The sequence below is a fragment of the Schistocerca nitens genome, chromosome 3, assembly GCF_023898315.1.
Source record: "Schistocerca nitens isolate TAMUIC-IGC-003100 chromosome 3, iqSchNite1.1, whole genome shotgun sequence".
In the NCBI taxonomy this organism is placed as follows: domain Eukaryota; kingdom Metazoa; phylum Arthropoda; class Insecta; order Orthoptera; family Acrididae; genus Schistocerca; species Schistocerca nitens.
The window spans coordinates 347,755,507-347,769,715 of NC_064616.1; positions in this window are offsets into that span (position 1 = coordinate 347,755,507).

Sequence of the window (14,209 nt, forward strand, 5' to 3'; positions counted from 1 at the left end):
AGCTACATTACAACAATATTTACATCTGTCAACTGCATGACATATATGTGAGGTTTTGCTCTTCTTACTATGAAGGTGATGAATTTGGATGCATTCTCAGCCTACAGAAATTTAGTGAGTTAATGCCAGTTGTCTTGCTCAATTGCATGAAGCAAAATGAAGGCATTAAATCAGGACCAAATGGCATCCACATTGAATTTTAATCATCAAATAATTTCCCTTCAAGTACCGCTGCATACACATAAGTTTCGTATGATTATGTGATAAATTATTCACCTCTTCCTGGGATTGTGCAGCAACTTATATAAATGTAGAGGTGCTGCTTCACATCTGAGGCAATATTCCATGATGGCACCCCAAAGTGCAAACATCATAGTGGATACACAGGCCTTTTACAACAAGTGTGGACAATTTGTGTTTAAGGATGCTGCATTTATTGCATTCACCAATGCTGGATGTGTATTAATGACATTTTGCACAACTGTTGCTTTGCCCAAACCATTTAATATACTACAGTGTGCCAAGATTCGAAATACCATAGTGTGGTTAACTCATTTCCACCATGAAAAATCCTGCGACAGTGATGGAATGGTGTATGAAGATAGACTGCTCCGAAACTATGATCTCAGAGACAGAATAGTTAACACCAAAGGTTGTGATAAAATCTTTTGGTTGCATCAAATCTTCAGAATCTCAAAGTGTACAATTTTCCATCTGTTTAATGACTCAAGCAAATGTATGGTGAAGACAAATATGGTATCATGTGTGCTTCAGATAATGTACAAATACTTTGATACAAGGGTTACAAATAAATGATATGGTTTTTTATTAAAAAAAAACAAATAAATTAAAATAAAAACCTTTGTATTTATTCAACTTCACCTTTGCTAGCTCTTATAGGTTTTTCCAGTAAGTGTTTATTACGCATACCTACACCATTCATCGAGGATTGGAGATATAATTTTAGACATCTCTTCTGTATGATGATGGAAATGACAGCAGTCCACAGCTGCTTGTTACCATGATCCTATCTGAGCCTCTCTGCATACATAAAAATCCTAATCATTTAATACACAAACTGAGGTACACACCTCATCTGGAAAGTGCATTTCCTCCTCCTCCATCATTGCACTCATGTTTGAGGAAAAAACCACATGATGTGTATGTCCCAGCCTTTTTATGTTAATGTAGATATGTGCATTTGACACACTGCTCCTCACTGCCTGCTTGTTGTGCGCCGCTTTTGGCTGACACTTTCTGTAGAGTATGTTGGCAAGTCACAGACACACATCAGCTGTATACAATATCTCCCAGCCCTTCTCTGGTGGCAGAGGCATGATAGTGGCCTCACAAGATGCCATGACCTGTGAGCCATGATACACCAGCCCAGTGCTACTTGTAAAAATTTATAGTATTATTTTATCAGTACTAAAATTTGCTGAAACACGGCCTGATAATAGCAGTCCATTGCCTGTGTGTGTCACCAAAGACAGAGTAAGGTATCCAAACTAGAGGCCACTTGCAATGATTTGTTACAAAATATAATATCATTTTCTTTGAAGAGCACCAGTTGTGGCAGAAGCAGGGTTAAATAGTGACAACATCTGATGCTGATGCACCACACTGTGGCCTAACTGTGCAAGTATGGACTTGCCACCACTCACATGATGGGGCAGAACCATACTTGTTTCCTATGTATATAGCAATCTGCTTTTATGGTTATAAATAAGAGATGTTCCACAACACAAATGTCACTTTAATCTGAGACCTGTTGGGAGGAGCAACCACACTGATGGTAGCAGATGTGAAGCATAGTACTGGAAATGGTTATGATGATGGTTTATCAGTGGCTAATAAGTACCCCCAATTTGTCTTTAATAATACTTTCCTTGTGTGTGTGTGTGTGTGTGTGTGTGTGTGAGAGAGAGAGAGAGAGAGAGAGAGAGAGAGAGAGAGAGAGAGAGAGAATAATAATGTGGTAATCTAACTGATGATGAAATCCAGATCGGTCTTATAACTGTACTCTCTGACATCCACAATGCAACCTGTGATTGAAATTGATGCAAGGCCTAGGCCATCTGAATCGGAGATTAAACCAATTGAGCCGAAACCTTTTCCCAGCCCTAGCTCATGGGGAATGATGCCAGTCATTGTGGAGAAAATTTGTAAGCAATAGTTCATTTTCTCTTCTACAATAATAATTTTTTTACATACACTTACATGTGTTACTTATGATATATGTTCTTGTTTCTTTCTAGATGCATTGAATGACAGTGTGGGTATTGGGGGATGAATTGATGCAGCAGCCTCAGCCTCTAAATGATACGTCCCAGCCTAACTCCATTCTCCAGTGTTTGCTCATGGGGGTGTCATCAACCATCAAGGGGCAAAAACATAAAAAGTAGTTCATTTTTGGTAATCTACAATAACATTTTTTTACACATGCCTGTACACATTCCTTATGACATTTTGTTTGTTTGTTTGTTTCTATATGCACTTGATAATAATACGGCTAGGAAGCAATGGACCCATGATGCCTTTCTTCAGCATTAGTGAATGGGGAATGACACCAAATGTCAAGGGACAAATACATAAGCTAGCAGCACTACTTTATTTTTTTCTGTTCTACAAAAGTAATTTAATACACACACTTGCATCCATCACTTATGACACTGTTTTTCATTAGGTGCATTTGGTAATAACATTGCAATGTGTGAGATGGCTATAGATTCCCACATAGAATCTGATAAGATATTAGAAAATATTATGGCAAATAATGATGCTGCAGTGATGAGATCCCAATGGAATAATTTGGATGCTGATCATTTTAAATGTAAATACTATAATAAATTATTATTACAGATGTCTGCATATATCTCTTACACACACATGATACTTATCAGTCTCATTTTTTACCCTTTGCCATAGTGATGGACTAATCCAGAGAGGGGCTTGCACCTACAACACCGTGACTGGAAGTGATGATGATGCGTTCATCTCAGCCAGGTTTGCTGATGATGCATTACACATGTGCAGGCCTGTCAATGATGCATTTGCCCCACCTGGGTCCATCATCAACGCGTTTGGCACACCCTGGCCTGTCTCAGCATCAGGTATTGCATCAAGCTTGACCACTGCATTCACCTCAACATCAGCCTGGATCTAGGAGTGGCAGCGCCCAGACCACTCTGTTAAGGAGCACCAGATAAATCAGACACCCGCAGTGGACTGCTCTGTGATTGCTGGCACTTTTGGAAACTGGATTTCACAACCTTACACAGATAACTCTAATGCAGGCTGCTAACAGCCTCCCACTTTCCTTAACATGTTCCTACCCATTTTGGAAAGTGAGCATGCCAGAATCATCAAAGACCCCACCTCCTCCAGTATGCCGCCATTAAGTGCAGTGTATTTCTATACTGAGAGCCCATGAACCCCTGGAAAAAGGTAGTAATGGGGCTGAAGGAAAGACTATTGTCTACATCTGGGGGGAGGGGGGGGGGGGGCTAACAGTGTGATGTCATAGGGCAATTCAATCACAGATTGATTCAGAACTTTTACCATGAGTGTCATGCTGGGCCATTTTTGTGTGCTCATGTGTTTATGATCCAGTAAATTATAAGTCCAAGTTCATTCCTTTCCTGAACATATTGCCACTAAACATACATGTATTAATGTCTGGAATCTATATGAAGGGGATGAATTTTGCTTTGCATTGTCGGTTTGATTTGCAATTGAAACTCCAGACAAATGTGGAGTGTACAAGTACAGGTCAAACATTTAATGCCTGCAAGCATTATAACTTCAGTGGCATCACAGTCCCCATTAAACTCCAGGATTTACTGAAATTTGGGAGGCAGAATGTGGATTATTCAGTTCATATTTATGGCCTGACTGTAGATTAAAGCAAACCAGAATATGATGAGAAGCACACCAGGCAGACTGTACAGAAAGATGTAAAGCATAAAGTAGCCAGACCACTCTACTTTTCCAAAGAGGCCATTCAGTGACACAAATACATAGATTTTTTTCTAGTCTCTGAGAGTAAGGCACAACACTACATTTGGATCAAAAATGTGTCATGCCTACTTTCTACCCAACTGCCAATGCATCGCAGTGTGTGCCATTTTGTTGTAGATGCCTCAGCTCTTTTACTAACAGTGCTGGTCTGTTTCAGCACCTTATTGATTACTCTAGCCAGGAAAGGGTATGTGTGGAAAGGCCTGCAAATTCAAACAAATTATTAAAGTTTAAAAACACCCACCACCTGGAGCACTGTCCCTTTGTAGTTTACATGGATTTTGTGTGCCTCCTAGCTCCTGTGGCATGCCATGAATGTGACCCAACTGCCTCTCATACAACCTTCACTGAATAGCACGTACTGTATGCAGTGGTGTATCAAGTTGTATGCTCGTATGACTCTGACCTCAATCATTTTGATTCACATGTCAGAGAAAATTCTGCGAGATCTTTGTTCTCTGACCTCAAAAAATTTGCACAGTGTGTTGTTATTTGTAGCGAAAACAATACCATAACCAACTCATGGTAGAATGATGTCTAATATGAGCAGACAGTTGACTGTCATATTTGTGGGCTGCATGTATAGACTACTATCATCTAATGCGCAAGTTCCACAGCAAAGCTCACAATGCATGCAATGTGAAATACCAACTCCATGGCACATACCTGTCTTCTTCCATAATTTGAGTGTGTATGATCCTCACTTTCTTGTTGAGCACTTGGACCCTATTGGATTGGGGAATGATAGGGTCAGAGTCATATCCAACACCTGAAAACTACATCTGATTTTCAAGTGATTCACAGCCTAAAATAATGCTCCACTTCCTGGATTGACTACATTTCACACACATATGCATGTGTCTCTTCAGAAACTTGCTGAGACAATGTGTCAGAAGGCTATGCACATCACCAGAGATACATATTCCAATGATGCTAAGTTTCAGATTGTAATGAATAAGGGGGTCTTTCCTTATGAATACTTGGATTCGAAGGAGAAACTCAGCAAAACCATGTTGCCCAACAAAACCACATTCACCAGTACACGCAGAGGCACTACCATAATGGACAGGGAGTATGGGCATGAGGTGAATGTTTGGCAGAAGTTCAACATCACTAATTTAGGGGAATATGATAGATTATACAAGAATGCTGACATATGCCTAGTCGCAGATATTTTTGAGTAATTCCAGGGCGTATGCAAGGACACATACATTCTGGATCCTGCCTTTCTATTACTCCATGACATGGATTTCATGTGATACAATGTTAAAAAATACATGTCTCAGCATTGAGCTGTTGACTGATGTTGGAGTGATGCTCTTTTCCACGTACAAGATTCACGAGGTCTTTGTCATTGTATGCATATGAGTAGGGAGGAGTACAGAGCATCTGATGATTTAACTTACAACCTTTTCTTGGATGTAAACAACATCAATGAGCATGCCATGTAGATATATCTGCAGACCTAAGAGTTTTGATGGATGTCCAAAAAGGAAATCATCAGATTGGATAATTTCCAAGATGTGTCTGTGGATTCTGGTGAAGGATATGTCTTGGAATATTCTACTGATTTGCCTGATGTGCACAGTGACCTGCCGCAGTGTCCAGAGTGCCTAGTCTTACTCAGTGGTTCCATCCCAAGCTGATGACAAGTGAGAATAAACAGATATATTCTGCACTACAGAAACCTCCAGAAATGTTTCCGTTTGGGGATGAAATTTATTCGAGTCACCCATGGCATCTCCTTCAGTCACACTGGCCGAGGGAGTGTGTTGATGTGAACACTGAAAAGGGAGCTTTGCTGAATGTGATTTTCAAAAGGAGTTTTTTAAATTAACAAACAATTCAGTTTTCAGTAAAACCATGGGAAATGTAATAAACCACCATGAAACTCATTTAGTTTACCATTAAGTGGGGCATTATGGTACAAGTGATTTCATTTTAAGCAAGCCACAATCTTCACTAGAGGATTTTTTTTTTTTTTTAATCTCATATTGTTCGCTTTCGTTCGTTGCATATGCTCAGAGCAGACATCGTAAGACACCCGTTCAAATTCGTTTGTTGATCTGTTACCTCAGTTTTTTTGTTACAGAGGGCACTAACCCTCTGACCAAACATGCTGAGCTACCGTGCCGGCATCCACATGCACCGATGTAACTATGACTTTAGGAAGACAAACTTCACTGATCCAAAGTTATTTTATATGGATACATACTGTTTTATCTTCTGGGTGAAAGGCTGTGATACATATGAAGTAATTAAGAGCCACCTCAAAGCATTCAACACATCTGTATATACGGCCACTAATCCTTATTGCATAACACCTCAAAACAAGAAGGCTGTTGGCCTGATGAAAGACAAGGCAAATGGATCACAGCTTGTGCAGTTTTTAGGGCTCAGATCTGCATCTACATCTACATTTACATGTGTACTCTGCAAACCACTGTGAAGTGTATGGAAGAGGGCATGTCCCACTGTACCAGTTGTTAGGAATTCTTACCATTGCATTCATATACGGAATGCAGAAAGAATTAGTGTTTAAATGCCTCTGTGCATGCTCCAATTAATCTAATCTTGTACTAATGATTCCTATGGAAGAGATGTGTAGGGGGCTATAGTATATTCTTAGTGTCATCATTTCAAGCCTGTTCTTGAAACTTTGTAAGTAGGCTTTCTTGGGATAGTTTATGTCTATCTTCAGTGCTCTGCCAGCTCAATTTCTTCAGCATCTCTGTAACACTTTCCCACTGGTCAAACTACCAGTGACCATTCATGCTGCCCATCTCTATATGTGTTCAGTATTCCCTGTTAGTTCTATTTGATACAGATATAGTCTAGGATGGGTTGCAAAAGTGACCTCCTTTTTAGACTGCCTGCATTTCCGTAGTATTGTACCAATAAACTGAAGTCTGCCAGTTACTTTGCCCATGACTGAGTCTAAGTAATCATTCATGTGATCACTTTATAGCCCTACAAAGTGTTACACCCAGGCGTTTGTATGAATTAACATATTCCAACTGTGACTCATTGATATTATAGTCATGGGATATGTGGTTTTTTTTTTTTTTTTTTTTTTTTTTTTTTTTTTTTTTTTTTTTTTTGCAGTACACAATCTTACTTTTCTAAACACTTAAAGCAAGATGACAATCTTTGCACCACACTGAAATCTTATCAAGATCTGACTGAATATTAATGCAGCCTGTTCCAAACAATACCTCTTTGTAGATGCATCATCTTCAAAAAAAAATCTGAGATTACTGTTAATATTGCCTGCAAGTTCTCTAATATACAGCATGAGTAGCAAGTGTCCTGTCATAATCCAATGTGGTTCTTGAGATACTTACTTTAGAAACTCACTCTCAGATCTCAGGTGATGCAGGATTTTTGGTAACCTGTTTCTTGGTACACAAGCAGCTGTGTACAGGAATGAAACAGCGATGAGGTCAAGCTGAGATTGTTCAGGTCTCTGGTTGGAGACATACAGAATGACTTGAAAGTTAAGCCAGGGTATACACTGACAATTCATTTGGTGAACATTACAAGGATATTATTACAAACTTAAAACTGTAAATAACTATACCAGCAGCTTTAGAGTTCTGTTCTTCACACAAAAAATCTAGATCAGATCTAATAACAGGCAACTGAGTGATTGGATAATACAGATTGCCACACCACCTCTTACATGCAACTTTTTCTGCAATAACGATTTGCTAGATTACAGTTATCAAACTTTACAACTGGAAGTTCACTCTTAATAGCCCAATGCCCACTCAAACAAAACATATCAAATTTATTCTCTAGTCAAAAATTATTTACAATAAATTCTTTATCTTTCACTCCTTGAATGTTCAGGTAGCAAATTTTAAGATCAAAACTGTTATTCATTTTACACTGAACAATTTGGCGAGGGGCTGTAAAATCTCTCACACTAGTTGTCCTATGCACTACTTCATCTTGCTGCTTTTGACTAAAAAATTATTTAGACAGAGAGAAGACATTGTTTACCATTTACCTACAACACCTAAGACTGCTTGTTCTACTATAGCTCTTTTCCCTCATTTTGGTGCTACTGTAGCTACTGTTACTGCTACTGTTGTTGGTGAAGCTTCTGTTACAATTTGTGGTGATACTGTTAAAGCTGCTGCAGGCCCTGGATACCAAAAATGTTGGTCATATTGTGTGGGCTTCCTGCTGTTTCTGGTGTTCTTTCCATGGCCCAGATGTTGCCCTAGCAGCTGTCAGGAGATCTATTGTCAATGTGGGCTCTGCTGTTTCTTGCATCAATGGCTGTTTACTGAACAACTGATATGTATTAGTTGTTAAGTTTGCTTCACACAATAATCCATAAAAAGTAAAGTCAGATATATGTACATGCAGGTATTGAATACTTCAATAGTAAATTGGTATCAAGCATTTTACTAATCCATAACACATCAGTTATAGCTCATGCTCCACTGTCTGTATGAGTAAAAACATATGACTGACTCCTGGTGCTTTGTCTGAGCTTCTGCTTTGAATACAGTATCAAAGTCAGGTCATAGAACTACTTCTTTCCCTTGTGAACCATTTGGATTCTCTGTACACCAATTTTGTTTCCAGTAGTTAATATTCATTCATCTATCATGAATGAAAATGTTTGCCACACTGGGATTGCAACCTGGATATCCTGCTTATTGTGAGCATTTGCCTTAACCAACTGGGCCATATTATTATGATTATTATGTTTATTTTTAATGTATTAATTATTTTTTTCCTCCCATTCCTTATGGCTCCACCTTAGCTTACTGTAATTGTCTTCACTTGAAGTAGCTCTTTGGCCTACACTGTTGGCTTTCAGAGGCTTTTTCATGAAGATGGATGGAAAAAAAGGAGATGGTTTGAGGTAGCATACGTTCTTTGCTTCTGATGCTAACACATGGAAAACTGAAATCTTCTTCATAAATGAAAGTCAAATCTCTTAAAAATTAAAATCTTTGAATATTGTTGTTCTGTTTCTGACTGACAGCTAAAACTTTAGAGATTAAAATTCTTCCTTAAACTAAACTCTGCTAAAATAGTGAAATTCTCTTCACATGTAGTCAGTCTTCATCCCATGGCCATTCATAAAAATAAATTTTCCTGGCTCTGAGGTCTTGAAAAGCTATAGCTTCTTGGGTGCTCAGACTTTGTCATTAAATTAAAACTCTTTCTACACAATGAAAAACAGGCATTTGCTGATAATAGCCTAAAAACTAAAATTATTTTTGAGACGTAATCTCATTACACATGCAGAAATAAAGAAAACCTTTCCTTGATCTCCTCTCCACGTTCTAGCCAGTAAAAACTTCATAGAATACACAATGTGAGTCCTCGTGTAAACAAAACTCCTCATTCTGAAAAAGTTTGTGGACATCAGTTATTAATTAGATTTTCATAAAGTGGAACATGTGCTCTAAATTAATTATCTGTATGTGTTCTTAAATAATTTTCATAATCTTGTGACATTAACACTTCTGGGAAGTTCACTAACTCTTGTATTTACCACTTTGCAATTTTCTTTTTCTCATGCCTGCACCAGTTCAATATTTGTGTGTAACAAAATAATTCTTTCAGAAGCTATTTTTTATCCGTCACATTTGGCAATAAGTGCTGTAAGGGTGTAACATTGATCTTATATATATATATATATACAAAGATGCTGTAACTTACCAAACGAGAAAGCGATGGTATGTTGATAGACACAATAAAAAACACACAAAAACACACACAAATTTCAAGCTTTCGCAACCCAAGGTTGCTTCATCAGGAAAGAGGGAAGGAGAGGGAAAGACGAAAGTATGTGGGTTTTAAGGGAGAGGGTAAGGAGTCATTCCAATCCCGGGGGCGGAAAGACTTATCTTAGGGGGAAAAAAGGACAGGTATACACTCGCAGACACACACATATTCATCCGCACATATACAGACACAGGCAGACATATGTAAATACATGTTAGCATTTACTTAAATGGCTACAATATGCTGCAACTTACTCAGTATTTAAGTGTTAAAAAAAAGGCTATCTGTATTTTGTTCAAAATTCTCATTTTATCTTCACTTAATGTGGGGTTTCAATTGATAGTTAGCCCTAGTTAAATCCCATCCTCTTTCTGGCATATCCATGAGCAATTAATAACAATCTGGTTTTTTCTCAAATTTACTATAGTGGATTATTCTAAGTCCAGCTTTGCTATACTGCCGTGCTCATAAGCAATGTTTGATTACTAGAACACTTATATCATCCACATAGGTGTGCGTCACCATCCTCTATCTTCTAAAAGATAAGTCTGGCAGTGCAGTGAGCATTGCTACTGCATGCAGCATGGTGGACAATAGACATTCCTGTCTCACAGCCCTTTGAAAATTTAATTGTGGTGTAAAGGATTGATTAAATTTCACATGGCTGTAAGACAATTCTATGAAATTCATCATTATGCTTACAAAGTCTCTCGTAAGGCCAATTGCTATCATTGGCTCTGTGACATGTTTATGCTCTACTCTGTCACCAATACTTTTAAAGTCTAACAAGGCTATGCTTGTAGCCATCTCTGAATCCCAGTTTAAATTAATTACATCTCTGTAAGCTGCAAGAATGTTCAACATCAATCTGTCAGATATTGCTGTAGGTTGATACTGTCCCAAGATTTCATGCATGAGTACTTTTCGTCTGCTGTTGAGGAGCCTCTACAAATTTTAAAGCCAATATTCAATAACGGTGTAGGACAGTGCACTCATATTTTAACTGGGCCTGTGAATCTGCTAGGCAAATTTTTTATTGTCAGTAGCTCATTATACATATTGACAAATTTGCTTCCAACTTAGGCTCCAATAATAATAATAATAATAATAATAATAATAATGGTAGTCTTATTCCCAGCAACTTGAGTCTTGAGAATGATGTTATAGTGTTTTTAACTTCTTCTTGGTTGAAGAATTGTTTTAGGTTTAGATTTTGTTGTGTTGGTATGGCATAAGCTTATTGCACCACCTCTCTCATGGCCTTCTCCTGTATTTTCACTGACAGGTTGTTTTATATAAGGCTTAAAAATAATCCCTAATATAACAGTCCACTCTACAATTTTATGTTTTGCTCTCTTATGCTCCTCCATAATATGATAACTTGAAGTGAGGTGCTGAAATTATTCTTGCCTCTCCTTCATTCATATTTTAAAATCTGTCACCATGTAAAAATGATTTGTGCTCTAAGCATTCTGATAGTGCTAATGTTTTGTATTACATCCTTAGGATTTTCATAAACTTGCCTCAGGCTGCTAAAATAGAATTCCTTTGTACTTCTCACTCATGATGCTTCTTCCCATGTGTGATTTCTTAAAAAGTTGTGTGAGTTTGGGTTTGGGGATCTGTACCCACAAATCAATGACAGTGTTAAATTTGTTTGCATTCTTTTGTAGACTAAAATACAGAGCACATTATTCTATTTGTAATAGCTTGCATTCAATAAATTATAATGAGAGCTAGATTGTTTACAGGATTACACAACTCTTCAGATTTGAAGGTAGGAGTCTGGTCCTTTGAATTCAGGATGCAGTCAAAGTTACCACATACAACAACGGATGTATTTAAAGTTGAGAAAAAGGGCATCACCCCATGACAATAAACTAATAAAGTAATGCCTGGCCACCCTGGCACTTGAAACATATAGTGCATTCATGTTTATTATTTGAAGACATTAAAGTTCATTGGAATAAGTGTTATGAATTTATTTCATTGTTGTCTATGATTTCAGTGTTTTCAGGGATATTAACATTCTTGGACCTGTGGTACAGCATAGACTCTCAACCAAATGCATGTTAAAACCATTGTTACTCCCACATACTTAATGGGTAAACTTCTTGTTGTTGTTTTCAAAAGTAATAGCAAGAAAACATCAGTGGCACTGTAAATTTGATTTGGGCCTAGATATGTCTTTGGACGACCTAATTGGTCAATGTCACTGTTCATAATAAGTAGAAGAAGATTGAGATTCAAATCCTAGCTCAGTACTAATTTTCAGTTATGCAATAGATGAAAAATAGAACAGTAATTTTGTTAGTCAACTGACTTAATTGATTTTGATGTCTCCAGGAGTACAAGGTGATTCAAAAGAAAGGTTGACATGGTATATCTGGCATACAACAAGGATCTGTATTCACATAGGAACTGGGGATCACGAATGCCACGAGAGGGCGCTAAGGTCATGAAATGGTTTGTTACACAAACACAGGCAGATCACATGGAGGTCATCGCCATTCAAGCTGTGGAAGCATTGGGAGTAAAATGGCTAGCCACATGTACCACAAAATGACTGACATCCATCTGATTTATGGCATGGCCAACAGCAATGGACGAGAAGCTGTGCAATTGTATAGTGCAAAATATCCTGATAGAAAGGTGCTGTGCCACACATTATTCACCATCCTGCATTGCCAATTGCACAAAATTGGCTCATTCTATGGGCACAGGCCAAATGCTGGTCACCAACGACCAACAAAGGTAGTGGTGGAAGAAGAAAGCGTACACCGACAGCAAGTATATCAGGTGTATCCCACACCAGTGATACCCCTAAAGCTCCACCTGGTGCATTGTACATGATAAAGGACTGCATCCATTTTGTTTCAATGCATTCAGTCATTGCAATCAGGGGACTACAACAAGCAAATGGGATATGTGTGGTGGTTTATGCAGGAATCCACTGCAGACCAAAGCTTCAAAGTGAGTGTCCTCTTCAGCGATGAAGCTGCATCCTCATTCAAGCATGTGATGAACATTCACAACCTGAATATGTGGGTGGATATGAACACACATGCTACATGTACATATAACTCACACTGTAAATTTCCCTTAATGAGTGGGCTGGCATCATCAGACACTGTTTAATTGGGCTGTACATTCTCCTGGACTGACTTGACGGTCATACATACCTCATAGTTCTGCAAGAGGTTATGCCAGACACGCTGACTCATGATCCCATGCCTATTTGTCAACACATTTGACTTCAGTGTGACAGAGCTCCCACACATTTCAGCAGATAAGTGAGGGTACATCTGCAGCCAACTTTTCCAAACTGCTGGATTTGTCATGAGTGGCCAGTCGCATGGCCACCATGATCACCCTATCTGTCCCAAATCAATTTTTTCATGTAAGGGGGTATTTGAAGACCTTGTACATAAAACACTTGTTTCATTGCCAAAGAACCTATTGGTCAGAATTGTTGCAGCAACGGGATGTCTTCAAGATACGTCAGGTAGCTTTGAGAGGGTGTGCCATGCAACGCAACATTGATGTCAGGTGTGTTTCAATGCATCTGGACCAAACTTTGAGCATTTCCTTAGCATTTGTAGCCTGTAACTAAATAACTGCAATGCCATTTAGTAGTCCCAGATGGTACTTTGCGCCCCCAGTTCCTACGTGATTACTGAGCCCTGTTGTATGCCTGATGTGCCATATCAGTTTGTAAACAGTTTTTTGAATTATCCTGTATATCACGTCTTTCTATAAGCCATTCTGTTTTGATTTTCTTTCTATTCTTGGTAATGTAATTTCCAAGGACAGTTATTCCTGTCTTTAACATCTAAATACTACAACATTAACTGAGAAGTAAGTTGTTTTTGGACCATAAGCAAAAATAAGTACACTCCTGGAAATTGAAATAAGAACACCGTGAATTCATTGTCCCAGGAAGGGGAAACTTTATTGACACATTCCTGGGGTCAGATACATCACATGATCACACTGACAGAACCACAGGCACATAGACACAGGCAACAGAGCATGCACAATGTCGGCACTAGTACAGTGTATATCCACCTTTCGCAGCAATGCAGGCTGCTATTCTCCCATGGAGACGATCGTAGAGATGCTGGATGTAGTCCTGTGGAACGGCTTGCCATGCCATTTCCACCTGGCGCCTCAGTTGGACCAGCGTTCGTCCCGGACGTGCAGACCGCGTGAGACGACGCTTCATCCAGTCCCAAACATGCTCAATGGGGGACAGATCCGGAGATCTTGCTGGCCAGGGTAGTTGACTTACACCTTCTAGAGCACGTTGGGTGGCACGGGATACATGCGGACGTGCATTGTCCTGTTGGAACAGCAAGTTCCCTTGCTGGTCTAGGAATGGTAGAACGATGGGTTCGATGACGGTTTGGATGTACCGTGCACTATTCAGTGTCCC